We start from the raw sequence: 24321 nt of genomic DNA on the forward strand, positions 1-24321 counted from the left end.
CTGACCTACACAACTCTGCAGAAAGCAAGCAGCAAAAAGCATATCTTATCACCTCAGTCCCATGCATTTGTGCTGGTGCACCTTCACGTGGGCTAGGGCAGTGCTTCCCAAAGTGGGCAATATTGCCCCCTGGACGGTGCTGGAACTATCCAGGGGGGGCAGTAATAGCCTTGAGTGGAATTGGGGGCAGTGAATAAAAATAAGAGGGTGGTGGAAGCATAAAGGAAGACGAGAAGAGGAGAGGAGAGGGTGGGAGGTGTCAAAACATCATGTTTCTGCGGGGGGTCCAGAATTTCTAATTCAGAGGAAAATTCCCATTAACAAAAATAGAGGGTTCCTTTTTGTCTGCTACTTAGTGCGAATTCACCTAATTAGACTAGTAATGAGGACCAGAACTCTTTCCAATTAAAATATAAGAATGATGCAGTTTATTTACAAGACAGAATAAAAAATTAGAGGTGTATAGACAAACAAGAAAGACAGAAACAAAAAACCTTACTAGTCTATCCTAGCCAATACTTGCTATAGCTAGCAGCTTCTCAAGGTTGCTTGCAGTTTTTCTCTCAGGAATACAATTCAAGTCAGGACAGTGGAAGCACTGAGGCAATTACACAAACTTCTCTAAAGAGTTTCAACCTGTAGCTTGCTCCTCACAAGGTTTTCTGCAGAGCATCAATCTTCTTACCGTCCTCTGGTTATCAGGTGGTTGCTTCTGTTGATTTCAGCCAACCACAATGCCCCAGACACAGAGACCAATTTCCCACTTGCCTTACGCCACTCTCAAGTTCCTCTTCTCAATGGAGCTTCCCTCCGATTTCACACTATCTATCCCGGGGCTGCAGTTAGAGTCCGCTTTTTCACACCACAAACAGAAACTGGGTTTTAGAGGTTTCTGTTTGCAGCACGAAAAAACCGAAGCTAGCTGCAGCCCCAGGGCAGATAGTGTGAAATTGGAGGGAAGCCTGAGAGCAGCGTAAGACGAGTAGGAAATCAGTCAGAGAGTCTTCTGCAGGGCCAGCGCATGGAAGTAGGTGGGTAGGGTGCCACCCTGCCAGGGGGCACTGCTGGGCACCCCCTTACTCCCCCTTCCCTTGTGGCACAACTGTGCCAGCCAGCAGGCAAGCCAAGAGCCCCAGTAGGTGCTGCCACGCCACCACTTTTCTTCGCAGGGCAAACATTGCCTGCGCTTGTCAGAGGCTTCCAAGGAAGCCTACAAAGAGCGCCCCGTTTTACCACTGCTCGCTGCTTTCAGGTTGAAAGCGGCTGGGTGGGGCACCTTCCCATTGCGTTAGTTGGAGCTAACAAGGGGAGGATGGATAATAATTATATAGAAATTTCAAAAATTCTCTGTGTATGGGAATGTTACTATGGTTAATTTTATGAAATAATTTTAGAATTTCAAGCTTCAAAGTGTCTTTTTGTTTACTCTGTGTGCAAATATGTCACTGAATCTTTTAATCCACTTCTTGAAGGTAGATTTCCAAGGGGGCACTGCGTAACTTTTTTTCTGAAAAGGGGGCATTAGGCCAAATACGTTTGGGAACCTCTGGGCTAGCATGACAATATTCAAAGACCATAGAGCATAGTGGTGCTGAAGGTGAATTTCATCAGGCCCAGCTCTTTTGTATCCCCAGCTGCACTTCAAACTCCATCAGCATTACACCAGCACTACATGGGACCAAACTAAACATTACTGAATAAGCAGGCAAATTCCATTAGAACTTATGAAGGGGGAGGATGTCAATAAATGACCTGTTGTTTTCAGCAGCATCTGTACATTTCTTAGATTCTTAGCCTAGTCTATGAAGAAAAGTGCAGTGCATACTGCTCCTACCATGCATTTTTACTTCACAACCCTGAACAGGCAAGTTAGAAAGGAAGAATGTGACAGACTTACCAAGCTTCGTGGCTGAATGAGAATTTTAACCCAGGTAATTCTAGTCCTAGTGTGACTTTCTAACCCAGGAGCAGGGTACCCCTGTCACAACTGCTAATACAAGCATACCAGACCATTTTTTGCTTGCCACCCAGGATCAGATGTCCACCCAAGCATCCAACACAATGGCAGCATACCTCTGGGTTAGCAGTGTGGGTAAAAGCAACAGGCATGGCTTAGGCTCATTAATGCCTCCTAGACCTGTACAGCCCCAGTAGAGCCCCTGAAGCAGGGGCTTTCTTGCTACAAGCACGCCTGGCAGATAAAATCCTTGTTGCCACTCCTCCCCATTTGATTTGCCAGCACACCAACAACTTCACAGGTAAAAGGTTGCCAATACCTGCTGTAACTAAAGCCCCAGGCGTGCTTGAGAAGGTCAGGAAAGCTTCTACTCTCCTGGCTTTAAATGAACTATGCAAAACTGAATTACTAAGATGATTTTTATATACAGGCAACAGGGCTAGGCTGGTCTTTAACCATAATAAATACTGACTGACTGACACAGGCAATAGGTTAGCACGGTTACAAAAGACTTCACAAAGTTACTTGGATAAATGATTGGGACTGTGGTCCACACTACTGTGTATAATATGCTTTGGGTTGGTTCCCATTGTGTAATGTTGCATAATTTAATGCGTAATGTTAAAATATATGCTTTGCTCCAGAGTTTTGTTTTTCAGACTTCTGGTTGAACTACAACCCAAATCCTATTTCATTGTTTACTGAATGTCCTATCTTGTTGATTGTATTAATTTACAAGGTGTATATTCCACCTTGAGTCCCAACAAGAAAGGTGGACTAGAAATAAATAAATAAATTTGGTATGTTGCCTAAGCCTGGCCCATGACCAAACATCACAACGCCAACATTTGATCCTTAATACTTATAAGTTTGCACAGTAAATCCTAGGGATTTGGATCTAAGCATGCAAGATCAGTTTCTCCTAATGTCAAACTGTGAGAGGAGCATCTGTATTCAAATATTGTTACACAAATGCTACAATTAAGGCCCCATTATAACGATATAGAATGACTGATGGAGGGGGGGGAGAGAATCTGCCAGGGGAAACAAAAATCATTGACTTCTCTGTATGGCAGTTTATAAAGTGTTTGAATAACCCATGTTGTTTGAATTATCTAATCACTCCATTATGCATCACCAGAGGCCACTAATTCTCACCCCATGCATAATCAGAGGGAGATAAAGGCAAGCCCTTGAGATAACAATCAACACTTTCCAATCACTAAACACAAAGGATCTTAGATAGTACTTAGTTTTGTGGACTACAAGAGAATTGAAACTAGAAACCTCCTTTAATTTTTAGTCTTAGCCAAAAAACAAAGAACAACCCAGTTGCACATGGAATTATGCAAAAGGAATAAAGAAGTAAAAATATTTTTAGAAATCATCTCCCAAATTCTAACCAACCAACCCTTAATATTTAAATTTTTCTACTACTGCTTCCTCTTTCAATTTCAAGTGTCACAGAAAACAGATCTCTAAAAGCTTAGCAAAAGTAAGAATCAAGCAAGCGCTTCATAAAACTCAGTCTCCTGTGCCTTTACAATTTATCTTGAAGGTTTACATCTCACCTTTTGATCAACTGATCTTCAACGTGGCTTACAAAATTCTATAACAGTTGAATAGATTAAAACAAGAAGGCTTTAAACAGAGTGCGGCTCCTAGATCAACTCTTGACTGAGTAGCGGAAAGAGATGCTCAGGAGGATTTATTTATTTATCATATAGCATTTGATTGATTGTTTCCATGTGTGTAATATAAGCAGGAGATCTTACAATTGTCTGCCAGCCAAAAATTCCAGCTCTTTAGCATTACCCAGGATGCACCATGAGGAGGTGGGGATGTTAACCTCTCCAGTATTCCTGGTGCTTGTGGTGGTGTCCTTCTGGGGCAGTCAGCCCAGGAGAAAACAGCCACTCTAGGAAGTCAGTTACTAAGTAACACCAGTTGTAACTGCCTCTAGAGCAGGGGTGTCAAGCCTGCAGCCCAGGGGTCGAATCAGGCCCCTGGAGGGCTCCTATCAGGTCCCCGATAGGCTCCTAATAACTTCTCCCTCTCTCTTGCTTCCTTCTGCATAACAGCTTGCTTTGCAAGGCTTGCGCAATTGCACAGGAGCTACAAAGCAAAACCTCTATTTTCTGCATTGGCTGAGGCTCCTCCCTTGGGGAGGAAGAGAGGGAAGCAGAGCTTGCTTTGCCAGGCTCTCTCAATCACACAACAGAGCTACTGAGCCAGGTCTCTCTTCCTTCTATTGGCTGAGGCTCCTCCCCCTCCTGGTCCCCCTGGGGAAGGAAGGAAAGAGCCAGAGTTTCCTTTCCCCAGTTCCCTGGATCTCATGGGAGAAATACAAAGAAAGCACCTTCAAGACCAATGAGTGCTAATGTTTTAAGCATGTTTTAAGGGTTTTTTCTTCCATTGTCTTTGCCTGTGTCCTTTATAAAGTTTAGATCTCTGCTACCTAATCACACATGGCCCCTGGCTTGACAAGGTTTCATTTATATCAGATCCAGCCCTCATAACAAATGAGTTCGATACCCCTGCTCTAGAGCGCAGGACGTCTCACTCCTCTCTTGGAGGTGAAAAGAGACAATACAGGTGATCTTAAAGCCTTTCTCCAGGACTCTGGTGTTCCTGCTGCTCATCTTATGGAGACAGTTTCAAAGGGTAGCCATGCTGGTCTGCAATAAAAAGGCTAGATTTGAGTCCATTAGCACTTTGAAGACCAACAAGATTTTCAGAGTATAAACTTTTGAAAGTCAAAACTTCCTTCATCAGATACAAAAAAAGTAAGGCAATATTTTCATCTCATGGAGACATTCTTTAAAGTGAACCACCCTGCAGCATCCCAGACTCAAAAGATCAAGACGGTGGTTGATTAAACTGGAGGTCAAGAGAAACCCAAACATACATGGAGCTGCCACCATTTTTTTTTTAACAAAAGTACATTTGAGCCAAGAACCTCACAGATTGCCCAAAGGTTTGGGGAGGGGAGTGGAATTCTCTGTTTTCCCTTGAATGGGTTTAAAAGGCACAACGCACCTGAACAAGAACAACAACAACAAAATACTTTCCTTTGTGAAGGGATTTTTTCCTCTGTTATGTATGAGAGTATTCTACAAAATCCTATGCCTACAATTACTATTATAAGATACAAGATCTGGCACAAACAGATCCCTTAGGATAGTGGTCTTCAATCCAGGGGTCATGACTCTGAGGAGGATGGTGGAGCCCCACCTATTGTGTTGTGAGGCCATATATAGTCACTATTTCTCTTAGTTCCCATATATTTCATCCTGGACAGCAGTGCTTCTGTCTAAACTCAATCAATTGGGGTTAGAGGTAGATGATTTTTCTGCCGCTGATGAGTCATATATCTTCAGATGTATTAAACTGAGACTATGGGAATCGGAGGAAACGAAATTACGGCCAACTGACCCTTATATTTGCTCTCCAGCTTCCTTAGGTCTTTATGCTTTTTGTGGCAAAATGCCCAATTATTTATCAGACCTAACCACTCCAAGTCATCGCAGGGCATTTATGTTGGCTAGACTAAACGCGTTTCCCTCCAAAGTTTTACAAGGGAGATATCAGCGAGTCCCTTTAGCCGACAGACTTTGCTCCTGTGGAGCAAATACCCCTGACTCAATCCAGCATATATTGCTTGATTGTTCTTTATACCATAACCTCCGTAAAGATTTATTTGACAAGCTTTCTTTTTCTCCAGATTTGTCTATTCTGCCACCCTGTTATTATTTATTGAGTGATACTGAGGGGGTGGTTAGTGAGGCTGTGGCAAAATTTCTGGCTGACATCCTTAAATTTAATTCTGACCATGTTTGAATGCATCTGTAAGCTCGTTTTTATCTTGATTTTATCTCCAATGTTTAAATTTTTATATTCTGTGTATTTTTATCTGATTCTATTATGCCATTAAAGGTTTGGTATGGTATTTCTCTTAGTTCTGCTTTCTAGAAGGATTTGCTGCTACAGTCCCTGTGTAAAAAGGGTCCTGCTCCTCCTGCCCCTCTTGTACACAAGCTAAAATCCAGACCAAGACACCAAAGCAGAGTGGCATGGATTCATTCTTGTTGCAAATGTTCTCTTTTGCATTTTCTTTCTTCCCCCAACCAGATACAGCCTAATCCCCTCACCCCTGCCTACCAGTCAGCCCTTCAATATTTATGCATATGAAAAACTTCTTTTATTTTGTTCTTTTCCTCTTGTCTGACATGGTCTAGACACGTCCCAGACTGCCTTTCAGTCCCTTTCAATGCTCATACAGATTTGTAGTGCAAAGCCCCACCCCTGAAATAGTTCCTCCTCTTGTCACATGATCTTCGGTTCAAAAAGGCTGAAAGACCACCATCTACGAGAAAATGAGTGGAAGCTAAGGATGGGCATGAAGTGGGGAAATTCTGGCTCATATTGGTTCATTTGATTACATGAACATTTTGTTTTCCTGAACTGGTTCATGATTTGTTTAGTTCATGATTTGCTTAGTAGTGGGGCCAGCCCTGCCACTAGGCTAACTAGGTGATTGCCTAGGGTGCCAGCCTTTGTGGGGCACTGAATTCAGTGACCCCATGTAATTCAGTGATGTTATCAGTGCAGGGGGGGCCACCAGAAGTTAGCCTTGCCTAGGACACTAGACAGTCTAGGGCCAGCCTGGCGTGTTCTTGAACTGCAGTTCATTTTTTTCAGTTATTGCCCATCCCTAGCGGAAACCATGGATGAGACTGCAAACAAGGCTGCAAAGATGAATATGCTTTATTGCTCAGTATAGCCACCAGACTTCATAGGTCGGGGTGGGGGGTGGGGGGTGGGGAGCTGAGACTAACCTCTGAAAGGGAAAAAGAACTCTCAGCAAAGTTCCTAAAACACTATCAGGACAGATGAAAATGAACTGAGCAGGCACAGTCTCAGTTAATATCCCACAATTAGAAAAAATTATCTTACATATTTATCTCCTATTTTGACATATTTTTTGCTTCACTGTTGTTCCCCCTTAATTAAAACCATACAGCTGTTGACCTCATACACTTGTTATCCCTGTTTTGTTTCCACATATTTTAAAATATCTTCATGACGTTGTATGCTAATTTGCTATTCAGCCTGTCTGTAAGTCTGAATGGTTCTCTTCCACTTCATTACATCTAAAGAAGTGTGTGCACACACAAAAGCTCATACCTTGAATAAAACTTTTATTGGTCTTAAAGGTGCCACTGGACTCTGTTTTATTGCTTCAGACCAACACAGCTACCCATCTGAATCCCTCCATCTGTGTATCAAAATGGTATATAAAGAACACTGGAAGACTGGGCCCAGATTTTAAGCAAAGAAGCTGCAATATTCAGACTGGATGAGAATGAATGTGTACCATAATTTTCAAGCATTATGGAGTTTTCATACTGTACAATAAAAGTTGAACTCTACTCACCATAATATGCAACTCCCTTGAGTATTCTGATTAAATATACCATGTGGCCCCAACTTTCCCCCCCTAGAGTGAATGGCAGCTCTCCACTAAGGCAAGTACAATTAATATAACAAAGAATCACTGAAAACGATCTAATCAGAAACAGGTTTCACCATTACCACCAAAACTAACGAAAAATGCCAATACTATTCTATTGATATAGGTTAACACAAGTGGCCTTCTTGGACAGATGATTCAGAAAAAAAATGGCAGTATCTCAGCACACTTTCTGACAAGTGTAAAAATGTGTTAAATGCATAAGCAAAAGTCATTTGAAAGCTGTTAACAGGCTAAAACTGTCATGTCCTAAAACTGTCCTCTTTTATAAAAAGAAAGAAATCTCTCTTATAAAAATTATGTTTTTTATAATGTCAAAAGCAAACATAATTTCATAAAACAGAGCAAATCTGTCTCTCCCCCCGTCTCGGTGTCCTTTTCCTCTCCATGTCCTCCAACACTCAACTTCTTTTAATTCTATTTCCTATTTACCAAAACTGAAGGAAATATATTCCTCTAATAAGCAGAGAATCTCCTGTAAACATCTTTTAAAGGATGTTTGTAATGGCCAACATTCCACTGTAAAATTTCCTCTCTCCCCCCTCCCCTGTCTTTGGAAATCCTTGTTATAAGCTGAGCAAAAGTAAAGTGTGTGCCAGTGTCTGCATCTGAATCTGAGGTAAAGGCTAGATTTCCCTCAGAAGCATGCGAAGGTCCTCACAGCTAAAGGCATCTTCTGCACCAGCTACTTGTAAATGCTTGTAGTATTTTCCAAATGAATTACTGCAGTTCTTCATCAAATGTACTGTAAGAGAATGTGGGAAAGGTTGGTATGTAATGAAGTCAACCAAACCATCAGAAAAGTAACTTTAAATTGGATAAAGGCTTCAACTTTTGATCAACTAGTAGGACAGGAGCAGGATCCACCCTTCTTTTCCAATAAAAAGGTAAAGGAAAGGTCCCCTGTGCAAGCACCAGTCGTTTTCAACTCTGGGGTGACGTTGCTTTCACAACGTTTTCACGGCAGACTTTTTACAGGGTGGTTTGCCATTGCCTTCCCCATCTTTTCCAATACCCAATAACAAAATCGCTGAACCCTTGACAGTCTGCTATTAAATGTTAAGAAATGCCTGGCTGACGTAATGTTTTTTTGGAATCTCATCAGCATTTAAGAGAAACATTCCCTAAAAACTTTGTGCTGGACCTTGGTATCCAGCACTATTTCCACCGAGTTTTCTTGTAGCTAGGCACAGCTTAGCAACATGCTCCTAAATAAGAAAATGTTCAAACCAAGGCAATTTAGTAATTCGGGTTTGGTTGTGTGTTTTAAAATTTGTAATAATGCAAAAGGAGGTTTTGGATCACCATTATTACACACATTTAATAACTGTTCATGCTTCCAAAAGCTTTGAGAATGAAGCATGTTGTGCCAGACGTATTATCTAACCAAGATGAATATTTTTTTTAATATGGATGAACCTTCAATCAAGTTGTACCCCCCCCACACACACCTGCAAACTGAAGTGGTACAGCTCTAGCATGGGCTTGTGAGAACGACAAAGTCTACCCTAGGGCAACACAGGGCCAAACCAAACAAGATGTGTATTATCTGAAGTCACCTGCATTCTGGAAACTTGGCAATGCACAACATAACCTCCATTACCTAATATTATTTGATGGCTTGTAGTGGGCCAATGTCAGTGAAACTCATACAAAGGGCACACCCTGTTTCTGTAAATGCCAGATCATCCAAATACTTGAACCACTCGCCAAGTCTTTCAAAAAGCTTACGTGCAACCAGAAAAATGAATAAATAAATGTGATTCCTATTTATGACCCCAGGACCAAATACAATAAGAAGTAACAAGCATAAGAAATGTCTAGCAATATCCCAAATGTTTTCATACTGTAATACACAAGAGAAAGAAAGTGATAGGAAAGACATGCTATTTTTGTGGTATTTCCTGACTACTTTTTTATGATATTAAATTTTTAAATTGTGAAGTAGAGGCCAAAAAGGACTCTTTATTTTTTTTTTTCCAGAACAAGAGGATTAGGCGAAATGCATTTCCCCGACCAATAAGATGATTGGGACAGCACTACTTGCTTTTGGATGTGAGAGCACTAGAGATTTGTGATGTCTCTGTAATCTATTTATAATTGTACAAGCACAATTTAACAGTAGAAAGCAGACTCCTAAAACAAAACAGGGAGGTGAGGAGACCCCGCAGGAGTTTGCCAAGTTGCAGGCTTTGTTCCAAGACTCAAGTCCAACAGATTTCACCAGTCTAACTCAAATACTCAAATCCAAATTCAAACTTCCAATTCATTCCTGCTACCTGTATTTGTCCCACAAACCCTCCTAAGGATGGAGAGAGACATCATGTCCTTCAGGAGAGGTAAAGCCCTTTTGTTACCTTTCTGATCGTTCATCAAGTCTGTTAGCAAAATTACATGATAGTCCCATTCTTCCTAACTGAATCATTATTTGCTACAAAATCCATTGTATTCTTCATCGAGCTGCAAATTTTCTAGTGTAGGAGGGGAGAGTTTTACCTACTTGAACTGATTTCCCACTTCTTCTTTTACTTACTCCCCATGTATACTATACAGTCCTTAAAACACTGTGTATCATGCATTATTTCTCACAAGACCACTGATCGCATACTAGAGCCAGTCTTTCTCCCACATTCCTGCCCATCAAAGCAGATATGGGGAAAATATAGGAAATCAGGATCTTCCAGAATAAAGACAGATTCACATAACATAAAGTTCTCATTGCCTCATTAAGTTTCCCAACAGAGCAAATAACAGATCTCTGAGGCCATTTCAGTTCATGAAGATGGCAGGTGTGGGAGAGACTGAAGCCCCCTGCTCCACACATTCCACGGCCACCATCAGAGTACAGCCCCACCTGCCTGGGAGGCACAGACCTCCCGGAACACATGGGATACAAAGGCTGCCTAGTGCTACATGAACTATATGAATTGAACTATTTGCATCTTCTTAAATGCACTGTTTATGCTACTGTTTTGCATAATTTATTCTGAGCTTGTTAGTCATGGAGAAGGCGTTGGAAGTCACTGGTCCCTCCCTAAACAATTGTTCAGCTACCCTTGCGCTTCTATGACTTCAGCACACATTTGCCACCCATCTTTCAACGCATCCCCTTTGCTAGTAACTAGTAACTTGCTTTTTAAAAAAGCTTTCATCTAGGTGCTGCAGTTGCCCTTCATCACAGGCTCTCCCATTCCCACCTCCCATCCCTGCAAAGAAGAATGTTTCATTTGTTAATGGTGCTACTGTGAGTTTTGCTGGTTTCTAATAACTTGCTTTTTAAAAAAAAATTAAAGCCAAGAGCCCCAGAAACCTGAATTCTACACCAGTACCATATTCTGTACTCCTGTGGAACTGCAGCACACACTTCTTAGAAGCCTTTTTCCAAGAGTTTTTCTTGCTCCCACTCTGAACAAATCATCTGTTATACATGTTATCTGTTTGATCAGGTCATTTAACTGGTGAGACTTCCATTTCTCTCTCATGTTCCATGATCCTATGACACCAACTTCTTTTTGCCTTCATATTCTCATTCTCTTTTAAAGAACCGTTATTATATCCAACAGCGTTTTCTGCATATATAGATAAAAGTTATATTACTTTGTTTTTTACAAAACTTGCTAGGAGATTAAACTATCAAGCTGCACACTGGACGAGAGGTCCACTTTCTGCTTTTTAATTTTTCAGGCGGTCCTCATCAGGAATCCTACTTGCACCCTGATGAATGGAAAACCATATTGTTTATTATCATTCCAAAAGGAGAACACAAACTGTAGAATGTAAGACATGTTGTTTCAATAGAGAACATATGCTACTTATAAACCAAGATGCACAGCAATTCATAAACAACAGAATAAGATGCCACAAACCAAGTTACTGCTTCACATTCGTAACTGAATTTTAACTGGGCCATTTCTCTATCCCCCGTTATGTTAAAAGGTAATGCTTATTGCAGAAAGATGGCAGGAACATGACTGGAAGGAAGATGCAGCATCTCCCCTGCATCGGTATGATTTACCAAGAATGTTAATCTCAAATTCCTCGAATTCAGCTCAGCCACATGGCATGCATTCCCTTCTGTGAATCCCCTGCCCTGCTATACACTGTGCTTATACTCAAAAGATCCCTCCCAAAACAGGATTTAATTGTGCTCTGAAACTCCAAAAGCACCCACGGGAGAGACACAGAGGAGCCACTTTTTGATTGTTCCATGATGTTTTACATAAACTGAGTTTCAGTCCAAAGACAATTAGAGATAAACACTCTGCTCCAGCAAAAGCAGCCTGTGCATGGAAACAGACCCCTGGTTTCAGGACCAGTCTTAATGCCAAGGCAAAATGTCCCAGGAGGGGATCATGTTCAGAATCAGAGCTGCACATGCACTGGGCTGAATCCAAAGGTTGCCACTCTACCAGTTTAACTGCAGAGGAGGGAATGGCAGTTCTGGCAGTTTCCTCCTCCCATTCAGACTCCAACTATCGCTCACTCTCTCTCTCTCTCTCTCTAGAACAAAGCAGTAGACAAGTTGCACCTTTAAGTTTTATTCAGGATGTAAGCTTTCGTATGCTTACATTCTGAATTAGTTGGTCTTAAAGGTGCAATTTTCTACTGCTTTGTTCTACTGCTTCAGACCAACACAGCTGCCCACTTGGATCTCTCTCTCTCTCAAACACACACACACACAGAGAATTCAGAGACTTTGGTGAGGGGCAGAAGGAGGGAGGGGCAGGCAAGTCCCTCATTTTACTGGTAGCCCCTCAGGAATATTCCAGAAGCATCCCTGAATTTTCAGCACTCATTAAAAAATTAAATTTCTAGCCTTTTAACCAATGTTCCCTCTAAGCTGCAGAGTCTTGTGAGCAAATATTCTACTTTGTGAGCTACTGGCATTAAAGCTGGGATTGGCATTAAGTTGTGAGCTGCTGGCATTAAAGTTGTGAGCTACTACATAAATTATTGTGCTCTGGGATCATCCTTCCTGAGCTAAGACAAAAATGTGTAAGCTTGAGGCTAAAAATCTGTGAGCTAGCTCATGCTAACTCAGTTTAGAGGGAATACTGCTTTTAACATAATAATGGTTTGCCTAAGGTTGCCTATTACATAATCCTAAATAGATTTATACTCTTCTAAATCCACTAAAGTCAGGAGATTTAGGACTACACTGATGTGTTTGTGACAGAGATGAGATTCTGATTATGGACCTTTCTCATCATGCTCTTGTATGGTTTGTAAAGAAATAGGCCCATTTAAAAATGAGACAAAGATTTGACAAGTCAATGATAAATATTTATGTTGATATTAACACCCCAGCAGTGTTGTGCCGGAAATCTAATTAGTGCAGGGATCAGGACATTAATTATTTTAACAGATAAAACTCCGAGACTTTCATTATGCAAAATTAGGTGAAGATTGACATTAAGCACATTTATGCTGGAAACAATCCTATTAAATTCATTGGGAATGTACTTCCAAGTAAGTATTCTTTGGATTATAGAACTGGAAAAGCTAGCATAACTTGATTAGACTTGCAAGTGTAATCAGGTATGTGACCTACAGATATCTGATAGGGTAGCTCTCCCCTCCCCTGCCCTCTTCCTCTCTTCTTTTTTTTTTTTAAACTGTTGTGCATTTCACACCAGGTGGCGACAAGTCTTATGATTGCAGTAGAGGCCACTGAAAGAAAATAAAGGGAATTTCTTTCCTCCCCTCTTCTTTTTTAGTGCTGGCCCGTGAACATACCATAAAAATTGGATTAGATGCACCTAGAGTTGGGATTGATTGCATCTTGAAAGGGAAATTAGAACATCTGAAAAATTCCTTTTTAGATGGAACAGAAGCACAAGAAGGGGGGGGGGGGGAAGCTGGATAGATACCAGAAAAGAACTGTAAGTCACCATTAAAGTTACTTCCTATGGTTTACCATTGGCTGTCAAAGAAAATTGCCTCGGGCATGTTTATTGCTAATTCTCTTTATAGAAAACTTCAATTTGTGGACTAGCCTTAGAATGGGATTGATAACTCTGTTTAGAGACAGGGATGAGCATCTAAAGATAATGCAAATGACCCTCTTTTGATAAACCACGGAAGCAATTACGAATACAACTTGGATGATAGCTTCAGAGACTACCAATTCTCCTCTTCTCTCCCCTCCCCAACACACATACATTTTAGCTTTTAGCAGGGTTTTTGAAATACACATGCATGCATTTTCAAAGTCCCATAATAGACCTAAGCCCCCCATCTCCTTCCACATTGTCTCCAGAAGCAGCCTTTAGGAGCACATTTCAGGTTACAAGGAAAAGGGGAAGTGGCAAGGAAGTCTTGCTGTGCTGATGCAAATCTCTTCAATCAGCAATGACCTACCACATAGTTCACCTCCTATGAATTATATGTTCCACAGCAAGTCAAAATTGATGTCGCTAATGTGGGAAGTGGCCCTTTAGAGGAATAAACTCTGAGTCTGACTCTGTGAGCTCTTTTGAAACTTCTGATGTGGACCGTGATGTTGGTTCCCATGCAACAGTTTTATAAGAGCAATATTCCTAAAGAACACTATCTCTCCTTATAAATCTTCTGGAGAAACTTTGCCTTTTGCTATCTTTGAAGATGGTCTGGAAATTCCCACTGACTAGAATCCATTGTTCTGACCATATCTTCCCAGTACTATGAGAATGGCTAATTACCATTTTTTCCCCCAGCCTTGTTATAGTTTATCTTTAAAGTCCTTTAAAGTCCAAAAATGGCACTTGAAGGACTGCCTCCACCCACAGGAGCCTACCCCAGGATTACAGTCATCTTCTGGTCCCTGCTCTGCATGCCTTCAATGGGAAGACTGGCTGGCATGTGGAGCTGGCCATTTTTCATGGTGGACCTAATGTTGTGGAATTCCCTACCTCAGGAAGTTCATGGCTGATGCTTCTTTATGTATTGAGATTGCTGCAATTCTTTTGTTAACTGTCTTCATTGACTGGTTTTAGCCTTCGTTGGTCTTTATTGTGAATAGTCACAACTGGGGTTGATATGGGCTGGATATAACTGTGCTAAAATAAAATAAAATGTATATTAAGGAATTATGCCTCCATATGGCAACAACATGATCAACATGTTGTGTTGAATCCTAGTGTTGATACAGCTAAATAGTCGATATAGACTTGCTCATTTAAGAACACGAGTTGTAAGCAAATACAAGTTAGGCTTGTATGAAAACAGCCAACTGGTACTTCTAGACAAATTTCCAACAACGCCAAAACACAAGGATTTACACCATGTACATTGATTAAGTTTTTAAAAAAGGTATTTATTATCCCTATAATTCAGTAAGAAACATAAAATGTCACATAAAGTCAACTGTAGAATAAGTAGCAAACCATGGTTGAGAGCTAAACTGTACCAGTAAAATGCTAATTGATATGAAGTAATTAGGAAAGACAGACTTGCAAAATTCTCAAAAACCTCTGTTCCTAGTCAATCAGTCAGTCAGAGATCAGCAATATCATTAAAGTCTTTGATGGCATCTTCTCTTTCAGACCTAAATGGGGGGATCATTTGACCCATGTTTGCAGTGAGGAGCAAGAGGAGAAGGAAGAAAACAACTAGGATTAAATTAGCAGGAAATCACAAGACTTCATTCATGGCCTCCAAGTAATATTTTCACTGCCTACAGATCAGAGAATCTGCATTCAACCCAGCAATTTACTTTTATGGAACTATTCCATAATCCTCCCAATTGAAAAATAAACTTATCTGAACCCTGTATATTGTGACTGTGGATGGCATTACATATCTAAAAGGCCATGAACCATGCCTTGAGTATGTGGTATGATTTCCAAGGAGCACCCCCCTCCCCCCAAGAGGGCAGTCTGCACAGTTTGACAAGCGATCGGAGGAACTGTGGAGGAGGGGATGACAGCATTGGTAAAAATGCAAGGATTTCTGTGTGACCTCAAAAGAACTATTCTTAGACTTCAAGAATCTAAAGCCTCACTCTGAAATGGGAAATCTTTTGTCAGACATGCGCCACTTTAGACTGCAGATGGGGGCTCACCTGTTTGAATTTTCCTCCATGCTAGAAAATTGCATTCACGACATCTAACTCACCACAAATTAATATCATTATATTTGCTTCAAGTTGCCCTGCTGCTTATTAATCTGTGATGATGAACTATATTTATTTTACTGATGACTGCCCCCTCCCAAAAAAATCCCTACATCCCTTTACCTTGACTTTATGCTTAGGAAGTTTTAAGGATGACCTACCAGCTTTCTCTCATGGATTGCTGCCTTGTCGTGGCGAGAGGGCTTGTGCAGTTCAATGAGGCTGTGGGCTATGCCATACAGGGCCACCCAAGATGGACAGGCCACAGCTGAGAACCCAGACTAAATGTGATCCACTGGAGAAGGAAATGGCAAACCACTCCAGTATCCTTGCCAAGAAAACTCCATGAACAGAAACAAAAGGCTAAAAGATATGGCGCTGGAAGATGAGCCCCTCAGATCTGAAGGTGCCCAATATACTACTGGGGAAGAGCATTCAAGTAATCACAGAAAGAATGAAGCGGCGAGGCCAAAGCCGAAAGGACACTCAGCTGTGGATGTGTCTGATGGTGAAACAACAGTCCAATGCTGCTAAGAATAATACTGCATCGGAACATGGAATGTAAGATCTATGAATCAAGGTAAGCTAGATGTGGTCAAACAAGAGATGGTAAGACTGAACATCGACATCTTGGGAATCAGTGAACTAAAATGGATGGGAATGGGTGAATTTAACTCAGAGGATCACTACATCTATTATTGTGGCCAAGAGTCCCATAGAAGAAATGCTGTGGCCTTTATAGTTAACAAGAGAGTGAGGAAGGCAGTAATGGGATACAATCTCAAAAATGACAGAATGATCTCGGTCCGTATCCAAGGCAAACCATTCAATATCACAGTAATCCAACTCTAAGCTCCAACCACTGTTGCAGAAGAGGCTGAAGTGGACCAGTTCTATGAAGATCTACAACACCTTCTAGAATTAGCACCAAAAAAAGATGTCCTCATGATCATAGGGGACTGGAATGCCAAAGTAGGAAGTCAAAAGGTGATCGGAACAACTGACAAAGTTTGGCCTTGGAGAACAAAATGAAGCTGGGCAAAGGCTAACAGAGTTTTGTTAAGAGAACAAGCTGGACATAGCAAACACCCTCTTCCAACAACCTAAAAGGCGACTCTACACATGGACATCATCTGACGGGCAACACAGAAATTAGATTGATTATATACTCTAGTCAAAGACAGAGAAGCTCCTTACAGTCAGCAAAAACAAGACCTGGAGCTGACTCGGCTCAGATCATGAGCTACTCATTGCAAAATTGATGAAAACTGAAGAAAACCGGGGAAGCCATTAGGCCATTCAGGTTTGACCTTGATCATATCCCTTATGAATATACAGTGGAGGTGAAGAATAGGTTTAAGGAACTAGAGTTGATAGACAGAGTGCCGGAAGAACTATGGACGGAGGTTTGTGACATTGTACAGAAGGCAGCAATCAGAACCATCCCAAAAAAAAAGAAATGCAAGAAAGCAAAGTGGCTGTCTGATGAGGCTTTACAAATAGCTGAGGAAAAAAGGAAAGCGAAAGGCAAAGGTGAAAAGGAAAGATTCACCCAACTGAATGCAGATTTCCAGAGAACAGCAAGAAGAGATAAGGAGGCCTTCCTGAAGGAACAATGCAAAGTAGAGGAAAATAATAGAATGGAAAGGACAAGAGATCTATTCAAGAAAATTGAAGAAATCAAAGGAACGTTTCATGCAAAGATGGCCATGTTAAAGGATAAAAATGGTAGGGACCTAACAGAAGCAGAAGAGATCAGGAATAGGTGGCAAGAATACACAGAAGAATTATACAAGAAGGATCTCAATGTCCCGGACAACCATGACAGTGAAATTGATGACCTTTAGCCAGACATCCTGGAGAGTGAAGTCAAATGGGCTTTAGAAATCATTACTAACAACAAAGCAAGCGGAGATGATGGTATCCCAGTTGAGCTATTCAAAGTCCTAAAAGATGTTGCTGTTAAAGTGATGCACACATTATGTCAACAAATTTGGAAAACACAAAAGTGGTCACAGGATTGGAAAAGATCAGTTTATATTCCAATCCCAAAGAAGGGATGTTCAAACTATCGCACCATTGCACTCATTTCACATGCCAACAAGGTCATGTTAAAGATCCTACAAGCTAGGCTTCAGCAGTATATAGGTCAGAAACTACCAGAAGTTCAAGCTGGGTTTCGGAGAGGTTGAGGAACTAGAGATCAAATTGCCAACATTCGACGGATTATGGAGAAAGCACAGGAGTATCAGAAAAAGTCTATTTCTGCTTCATTGACTATGCTAAAGTCTTTGATTGTATGGATCACAACAAACTGTGGCAAGTCCTTAAAGAGATGGGAGTACCAGACCACCTCACATGTCTCCTGAGAAACCTGCATAAGGGTCAAGAAGCAACAGTCAGAACGGGATATGGAACAACTGATTGGTTTAGAATAGGAAAAGGAGTTCAACAAGGACGTATATTGTCGCCCTGCTTATTTAATTTATATGCAGAGTACATCATGCGGAATGCTGGCCTGGATGAAGCACAAGCTGAAATTAAGATTGCTGAGAAAAACATCAACAACCTCAGATATGCAAATGACACTGCTCTAATGGCAGAAAGTGAGGAGGACCTAAAGAACCTCTTGTTGAGGGCGAAAGAGGAGAGCACAAAAGTAGGCTTGAAACTCAACATCAAAAAAATTAAGATCATGGCATCCGGTCCCATCACACCCTGCAAATAGAAGGGGAAGACATAGAAGTAGTGACAGACTTCACATTTCTGGGATCCAAGATCATTGCAGATGGTGACTGTAGCCATGAAATTAAAAGACGTTTGCTCCTTTGGAGAGCAGCTATGGCGAATCTGAGCAGTATAATAAAAAGCAGAGACATCACCCTGCCAACAAAAGTCTGTGTAGTCAAAGCGATGGTATTCCCAGTAGTAATGTATGGCTGTGAGAGCTGGACCATAAGGAAGGCCGAGCGCAGAAGAATAGATGCTTTTGAGATATGGTGCTGGAGAAGACTCTTGAGAGTCCCTTGGACTGCAGGAAGATCAAATCAGTCAGTTCTAAGGGAAATCAACCCAGACTGTTCACTAGAAGGTCAGATGCTGAAGCTGAAGCTCAAATACTTTGGCCACCAAATGAGAAGGGAACACTCCCTGGAGAAGATCCTAATGCTAGGAAAGATAGAAGGCAAAAGAAGAAGGAGACAGCAAAAGATGAGATGGCTGGACAGTGTTACTGATGTAACAAACACAAATTTGGGCAGACTTCAGGGGATGGTGGAAGACAGGAAGGCCTGTCGTGACTTTGTCCATGGGGTCGCAAAGAGTCGGACTCGACTGTGCAACTGAACAACAACAAACCAGCTTTGCAGACTATAAGTCAAAGTTTAAAAATTATTCTCACGCACAAACACACAACACAGTAAATACATCTTAAAATGGTTTAAGTTTCATTCTCTGGCTTGCTACGCTCCACCTCCCCCACTCCCTATATTTTTAATGAATCTAATTGAGCTTCTTGAATGGCAGCAAACTACCGTTTATTATCTCCCTCATCAGGTGATCAATGATTTCATTAATAAGACAGATAACAAGACTGTCATATCATCGACACTCTTATGAAAGATGATCCTGGCTTCCTGCTCCATTTTCCAAGGTCTGGGATTCTCTGTGGCAGCTCTGAATCCATTCAATATTTTCCACAGACAGAGAAAAGTGAAAATCCATTTTGAAACCAATTTCAATTAGGATCCAATAGCTGTTATCACAGGTGTCGCAGAATGGGCCCGTAAGTGGAAATGTCGCCTATCCATTCTGAAATGAAACCTTATCAGAGGCTACAAAGATGGCTGAGGACAGCCTATCTGTAAATTACTTTTCACCCTGTGTTAACTCAACCCTAGTTCTGTCATATGGAAGCCTTTTCCATCCACTTGTTATAATCTAATGACTAACTAGACCTTGCACCAGGATGACTTTTATTCTGTCCTGGTTCCACTGCCCGAACATGGTGACAAATGCAAATAAAGTCAAAAGGATGCCAGCCGCGCCAAAACATTCAGCAAGAGCACATCAGGCTCCTCTACTTTATTGGGAGGGAAGTAACAGCCCCTGCATTCTGCAGCCTGTCTCCACCCATTGCATTCCTGGTGATTTTTCAATTGCAAACTCCAAGGCCCAGTTATTTCATTAATTCAGCACCCAAGTAGTGAGGCTTTTCTCTCACATCTTTCAGTCTCCTTTTAGAAAATTATCCCATGACGGAGGATTTATTCAGTCAAAGACCTCGGACTTTGAGAGGCAACAAAAGAATCAAGAGACTTTCTGGTCCACCTGCCTGGCGAATGATGAGGCAGGGAAAAGCCTCCCCTAGAGAAACCAATCAAACCATTGTGTGGCGCAGTCAGACCTTTTCAACTGTCAAGCCAGGAGAGCAGGAAAAGAGATGAAAGAACTCAGGATGAAGCTACCATTTACAGAACCATGTGGGAATGGTCTCCACAGATTTAATAATTGGGATGGAATAAGAAAAGAAAGAAAGAAAGAAAGAAAGAAAGAAAGAAAGAAAGAAAGAAAGAAAGAAAGAAAGAAAGAAAGAAAGAAAGAAAGAAAGAAAGAAAGAAAGAAAGAAAGAAAGAAAGAAAGAAAGAAAGAAAGAAAGAAAGAAAGAAAGAAAGAAAGAAAGAAAGAAAGAAAGAAAGAAAGAAAGAAAGAAACCTGGGTCAAAAAGAATGCAAAAAAGAAGAATGCCTTCTTTTTGACCCAAGTTTATTAGCAATAGACTAATTAATAGGCACTCTCACATTCTGACATGTTACTGTTTTATGGTTTCCCACGCGAATGCAACCCAGGTCAAAGGTTTTCTGAATTCGTTAATTTTACGATTCTGCTGTTGGTTTTTAACTTTGTACCACTTGGCATTCCAAACCCCCACCTATATGTGGCTCTGCTTACTGTACCTCATTCCTCGTCTGAAGAAGCGTGCATGCACACGAAAGCTTACGTTCTGAATAAAACTAAGTTGGTCTTAAAAGATGCAATTGACTCCTATTTTGTTCTGTTGATTTCAGTGTGGTTTCACTGGTTTCCAGAAAACACACAGACATTTTGGGTATGAATAGGACTGAAGCCTTAAAGTCAAATCCTAACTGCCTCCCAAGTAAACCTTGTACATTTGGATCGTACTGACTTCCAAACTTCCTTAAAAACATATTGAATGCAAGAGTCCTGCTGGATCAGTCCAGTGGTCCACCTCACCCAACATCATGTTTCACACAATGTCCATCCAGTTGATCTCGACAGGCAACAAACTGGGCATGGAGACCAAGCCACCATCCACCCCAATGTTTCATCCTACCACTAGTATTCAGAGGTTTAACTGCCTCTGCATATCCTTTTGTCACTGCAGCCAGTAGCTGGATCTCTTCTCCATTAATTTGTCTAACTCCCTTTTAAAACCATCTATGGTCATGTCCATCATTATGTCCACTAGCAGTGCAGTCCACAATTTACTCACACACTGAGCAAAGAAGTGCCTCCTTTTGTCTGTCCTGTACCTATTGCCCATCAAATTTCTAGGGTACCACAAAAAATGCCACCCAATCTGGCTATCTTGACTTTGTAGTACACTATGTAAAATTATTCTCCAGTTTTGAAAATACGTACTGTTTTTCTGCTTCTCTGAATCTCATACATAGAGCTGCAAAGGAGACTGATAAACACTGCCCTTTGGGAGGGGTTTAAAGAAAAATGTCCCATTTTATTACACTTCTGTTTTGTTTTGGAAAATAATTTGGATAATCAAAAAGCACAAGATATTGTCAAAACTTTTAGAAGCCAGTTAAAGTCTAAGTAGTAGAAAACACAGACAGAGTTACCAATTGCTGCAGCAGACCTTCGGAAGCAAGTATTTCCTTGGGCTTCCCATACCTGTCAATCACAGCTGTAACTTCCATTGTTGGCTAAAATAAAAGCGATGGTAGAACAAATCTGTCTCCATTGCACAAAATAACATAAACTACCAATACTTTTTAGGTCTGGATATAGGAGATCTAAATATCTGCTTTTTAAAAAACTAAAAAAGTGGAAATCTGTCTAACAATCCAACTAGGCAGGGGCGGCATGCCCAGATTCCACAAAAAACCTGGCCAACTGGGAAATACGGTAATCCTAAATGTTCCACACTTCTGTTCTGTTTGGATAATCCCTCACAAACACAAAGCACTCATACTCTGTTCTCATGCTGAGCAGCCCAGTAGTCTACACACAAGGCCAGAGAACACAGCCTATGGTCACAGGCTCTATTGTCATGGGATGAGAAGAGGCCCCCAACTTTGCTTAGCATAACAGGCAGGCACTGTACTTAGCATATAAATTGAACAGGCTCCATATACTTCTATCTTTAGTGACCCCTCTGTTCTAGACAACACCTACTTCAAACTCCTTTAAAGATTTCAATAGTAGAGGAAGAAAGAAGAGATGGTACACCACAGCAAAATTATACAGAAAATACTATTTGATTAAGAAGAAAATTAGTATGTTCAAGAAGGTGCCATTCCCACAGCCAACAGCCCAATATCCTGTATGCATCCTGGCTACAGAACATGTCAACCAGTCTCTTATGTACTCTAGGATTCAGAAGACAATTTAATTATGCCATCATACAGGCTGGGTCCAGAACAGCAGTTTAAGCCGACAAATATGCACATCTGCCTCCCATCAGGCTCCCATACTCACTCCGTCCTCTAGTGGCTCTGAGGTGGCTCAAAAAGCTACCACTTAGAAGTGGTAATAAATTCTTTTGCCGCACACCATCTGCCTTTCCAGGCATCTAAATGCCAGAGAGTGCAAGCGAGGTGGATGGGTGGTGTGAACCCACCAATCTGCTCTAGGTGCTCACTAGTATTTTTTTTAAAAAAATTACCCTATGCATGGGCATATGAGCACACGGCCACTCAAAAAATGTAAGTAACAAAAAACCCTCAAACCACATTAAGGGGATGGAGTGCAACAACTGTCTGCGCTGAAGTGTCCCTCGTACGAGACACAGGCACCTTGCACAGGAGCATCTGGTCACTCTTTGTCTGCTCCAGTTTGGGGGGGCACAGTTTAGGGCACCTATGGTGCGCCCAAAGCTGCCTGTCTGTACCCAGCCACAGTATCCCTGAAATGATGGACATGAATCTGAGAGACCCATGTTCAAATCCCACTGCTACCACACACTCACTTTGTGAATTTGAGCTAATCAGTCTCTCCCTCTCTCTCCGAGTAAATTTCCCAACAGTAAACATAACAGTGATATACTTCACAAAGCTGCTGAAATCAAAATATAATGGCCACAAATCCAGCATGGAGACAAGAGTGTTCAAACCTGCTGAAATTAATAGGTTTATGGACACCTAACACTGTATACACTGGATTGTGGCCAACATAGATTGTAATATGTGAATCAGTTTTACAGAAAACGATGGAACAATTCTGAAATGGAATAGAAAAATACAGAACACCTCCAGACTAATAAAGCTGCATGCCATTTATAGCACCATTAAGAAATTTAACAAGAATTCACCAATTAACTTGCTGAACAAGTCTGTACAATTGTAGACCCGAATGCCATCAGGACTTGGCCCACAAAGATGCCATGTGTTTTGTTTTTCAGGAAACCAGCTGCAAACCATTTGTATGAGATTTTTCTCTTTCTTTTCCCACCCTTAATGTTTCTTCTATTATAACACTGTAAAGATAAATGCCCACTTCCGGTAATCCAGTGGACAGAAGATCTAACACCTTTATCAACATTTGAATATATGACATGTAACAACTGCACACAGGCATATTTTAAAATATTTGGAAACGTTTCAGAGATACCTATCTGTAGATTTACCACCATTGTTTTTATACTGTGTTACACTTTTATTTCTTTCTGTTCAGAGTAATTAAAATGAAATTTTTTAAAAACAAATACCTGTATGAAATGAGGGAAATGCTGAATTCTAGATTTCCAGTGCACTCTTTGAGTACTGATGCTTTTAACGACAACAGCCCATTCCACTGACAATTGTACTACTGCCATAATATTTCCTATAACACTGTAGTAAAGCTTTGCTATCTTGGTAGTGCAGTGGTGAAAGATCATTAAGAAATCCTCTCTCTTTGGGGATGGCTTCACCTGGGATCATCGCTGAATGGAAGCCAATCCCTTTTTCACAGTATTACAGAAGTCATTTGAGCTTCGGCTGGTGACAATGACCTTGCTACAGAAAATCCAAAATTCTCACACTTAACTGTGTAAGCCATAAGTCTTGGAGTTTTGCAACTCAATTTGTACACCCGCACAGGCTAACCCCTCACAATAAGCACTGCAAAATCTGCCTTTCAAATTATTCCTAATTTTACTTTACACTTAGCATGCTGAACATGAGATTAAAAAAAAAAATACTCCAACTATGACCCTGAAGATGTCAAGGAGGAGGAAGAGGAGGAGGAGGATTTATACCCCACCCTTCACTTGGGAGTCTCAGAGCAGTTTACAATCTCCTTCCCTTCCTCTCCCCACAACAGATACCTTGTTAGGTAGCTTGGGCTGAGAGAGCTCTGAGAAAACTGCTCTTGAGAGAACAAGTCTGAGAGAACTGTGACTGACCCAATATCACCCAGCTGCTGCATGTAGAGGAGAGGGGAATCAAAGACAGTTCTCCAGATTAGAGTCTGCCGCACTTAACCACTACACCAAACTGTCTCTTC

The 24321-nt window shown here is 41.1% G+C and overlaps 1 protein-coding gene across 5 annotated transcripts in view; it reads right to left on the minus strand.

Moving 5' to 3' along the window:
• GLI3 (GLI family zinc finger 3) overlaps positions 1-24321 on the minus strand; it is a 580106-nt gene that overhangs the window by 266344 nt on the left and 289441 nt on the right. The gene's annotated exons all lie outside the window — the stretch shown is intronic.

This window comes from Heteronotia binoei, chromosome 10, assembly GCF_032191835.1.
Source record: "Heteronotia binoei isolate CCM8104 ecotype False Entrance Well chromosome 10, APGP_CSIRO_Hbin_v1, whole genome shotgun sequence".
Classification (NCBI taxonomy): domain Eukaryota; kingdom Metazoa; phylum Chordata; class Lepidosauria; order Squamata; family Gekkonidae; genus Heteronotia; species Heteronotia binoei.